Source organism: Hypanus sabinus, chromosome 19, assembly GCF_030144855.1.
Source record: "Hypanus sabinus isolate sHypSab1 chromosome 19, sHypSab1.hap1, whole genome shotgun sequence".
NCBI classification, from domain to species: Eukaryota; Metazoa; Chordata; class Chondrichthyes; order Myliobatiformes; family Dasyatidae; genus Hypanus; species Hypanus sabinus.
Window position 1 is genome coordinate 13,736,035 of NC_082724.1, and position 3,294 is coordinate 13,739,328.

General features: G+C 42.2%; 1 pseudogene; it reads right to left on the reverse strand.

Moving 5' to 3' along the window:
- Window positions 1-1,581: 1,581 nt before the first annotated feature.
- LOC132377737 (DNA-directed RNA polymerases I, II, and III subunit RPABC5-like) lies at window positions 1,582-1,968 on the reverse strand (annotated as a pseudogene).
- Window positions 1,969-3,294: the final 1,326 nt, after the last annotated feature.

Sequence of the window (3,294 nt, forward strand, 5' to 3'; positions counted from 1 at the left end):
TAGCCTGATTCTACTCCTATGTCTTATGGTTTTGTGCTAGATATCTGCAGAAGCACTTACCCTCTGTTTTTGTATTTCTTACCAGTTTGCAAGTGTGTTTTACTATCTCTTTTATTACTGTTATTCTTTGGTTGACTATCAGAACCAGAATCAAAATAAGAATCAAGTTTAATATCACCAACATATGCTGTGAAATTTGCTGTTTTGCAGCAGCAGTGCATTTGCAATGCATAATAATAATAAACGTTTTAATTACAGTGAAAAATCTATTTTAAAAATTAAATTAAATAAGAAGTGCAAAGAGAGAGTAAAAATAAAGGGGAAAATTGAGATAGTCTACATGGGTTCATTGTCCATTCAGAAATCCTATGGCAGAGGGAAAGAAGCTGTTCATAAAATATTGAGTATGTGGCTTCAGGCTTCTGTACCTTTGCCTTGATTGTAGTAATGAGAAGAGGGCATGTCCTGGGTGATGGGGTCCTTAATGATAGAGGCCACCTTTTTGAGGCACTGCCTTTTAAACCTTCTGAGGAGGCTAGTGCTCGTGATGGACATCTCTGAGTTCACAGCCTTCTGCAGCCTTTTATAATCCTGTGCAGAGGGCCCTCCATACTAGATTGTGAAACAGCCAGTTAGAATGCTCACCATGGTACATCTGTAGAAATTTGCGAGAGTCTTTTGGTGTCATGCCAAATCTTCTCAAACTCCTAATGAAATACAGCCACTGTCATGCCTTTTTTGTAACTGCATCAATGCGTTGACACCCAGAAACTTGAAACTGCTCACTTTTTCCACTGGTGACACCTCAATAAGGACTTGACTTCCCCTTCCTGAAGTCTACAGTCTATTTCCTGTCCTTATTGACTTTGACAGCAAGGTGGTTGTTGTGACACACCTCAACCAAATGATCTATCTTATTCTTGTACACCTATTTGTCATCATTTGAAATTCTGCCAACACTAGTTGTGTCATCAGTAAATTTATAGATGGCTTTTGAGGTGTGCCTAGCCACACAATCAAGTTCCAGTTTGAGTTAAATCATCATTCAGCCAAACATGGACACCCATGAATATAGCCAAACAAGGCAATGTTTGTTTAGGGCCGACAGTCACACACAACACAAGGCACATATAGCACAAATAGAATAGCTGTAAACATAGAGTCCCACAAAAAAAAACATAGCCCAATTCAATGAGTGACATATCCTGCAAATTGATGGTGCAAAGATGTTATTGGCAAAAACAGACAGTTTTCATATTCTCATATACACACAATCCAACTTGTCTTCACTGAGCAAACAATGGAGGTTCAGCTCCAATGGGAGGGGCCATTCCTCAACTCAGCATTGATGCCATGCTACACTGCCTCTGACTTCTCTCTTGGACTGCTGCAACAGGCAAGCCCACGGCTTGAGACCCAGTCTTTGCTACAACCGAGACCACACGGCTCCCTCGCTGTCTCACCAGTAAACAAGGGAAGCAGACGTGCAGTAGTTTACATTACAAATGTCCAACAGGGTTCTGTGATCACAAGAAAAATGTCCAAGACAATAATTCTTTTTTTTTCAAATTAAATCCATTTTATTCAGGATACACAAATGCAAAATGTCTTTTGAAATGATAAGATTAAATACAAGTCAGTCTTTAGATCTCCACAGAGATTCGTGCCATCAACTCCAGTGAGGTTGGACTAATACTTTGCCATTATTGTGATCCACAATCACTTCTCCAAAGGTGCATAGTTCAGGAGTTTCTCAATCAGGTCAACATGGGAGAGGAGCATCCGTCTGCAGCAATATCGCTTCAGGCCCAATGCATCCAAAGCATCACCCTCAGTATATTCAGCCTGCAGCAGGCCCAGATAGGCCTCTCACTTGTTGCCGACAACTTTGCCGCAAGTGAAACACCGCACCGGAATGATCATCGTGCGAATGGTTTAAATTTAAAAAAACACCACACGCGGCAGAGACCCGGCCCGACCACCGCCGCCGTCGAATGAACCCCCGTCCCAAGACAATAATTCACTGTTATTCATGCACTAACCCCAACTCTTTTCTATAGGCCCTGGAGAGGCTGCAGCATCCAAGCACCATCTTTCCGTAAGTCCAGTGAATAGAGAGTAGAGCAGTGGGCTAAGCATTAAGAAAATGCTTACATCTTCAGTGAGCTCCAAAGTACTTCACAAGCAATAAATGATATCTGAAGTGTAGCCTCTTTTATTGACATTGATGGCAGTTAATTTGCAAGCAGGAAGTTCATGCTTGAAACAGTGAGCTAAGTGAGCTTTTAAGCTCTTTTGTTGGGGATTATTAAGGAATAAACTCCAGCCTGCAGGTGGGTAGGACTCTCTGCTCCTCTTAGTACAATGCTAATAAGTCCTTGATGCTCGCCTGATAAGAGAAGTTCTAATTTTAACATCTAAATTTTCCACTGTTGACAGTGCCAACCCAACCCAGTCTGATACTGTTGGGTAGGGGTTGACCAATCAGGGCACAGTGAATGGCTCAAGAGGCTTGGCAGAGCGATGGTGATAGGTGACTTGATAGTTAGGGTGATGGACAGGAGATTCTATGTCTATGAAAGAGAAGCCAGTGCTAGGGTCCAGGATATCTCAGAGTTGCTGGAGAAGATTCTCAAGAAGGAGGGTGAGCAGACAGAGATTGTGGTGCACATTAGCACCAATAACATCAGTAGAAAAGGGGAAGAGGTCCTGCAAAGTGGGTATAAGGAGTTTGGGAAAAGGCTGAAGAACAGGACCTCCAAGGCAGTAATCTCTGGATTACTCCCAGTGCCACCTACTAGTCCGGGAGGAGTAGGATGATGGTGCAGATAAATGAGTGGCTGAGAAAGTGGTAAAGTTTTCAGATTTCTGTATCATTGAGGTTTTTTCTGGGGAAGGTATGACCTGTACAAAAAGGATGGGTTGCAGCTGAACCCGATGGGGGAACCAATATCCTTGTGGGAATGTTTGTTTGAGCTGTTGAGCAAGGTTTAAACTAAGTTGGCAGAGTTATGGGAACTGCTGTGCAAGGGCTTCGGCAGTTGGCATGTCATAGAGCAAAAATTAATGGCAAGTTAGGGGATTGGGAAGCTTTCAAACAAGAATACAAACCACAAGGAGAGAAAAGATCAAATGTGAACTTCTGTTGGCCAAAAATATCAAAATGTGAGAGGAAAATAGAGCAAAGAAAAATAGCAAAAGTTTTTTCAGATATATAAAGAATAAAAGAGAGGTGGGAGTGGATATTGGACTGCGGGAAAATGATGCTGGAGTGGTAGTAATGGGGTACACAGA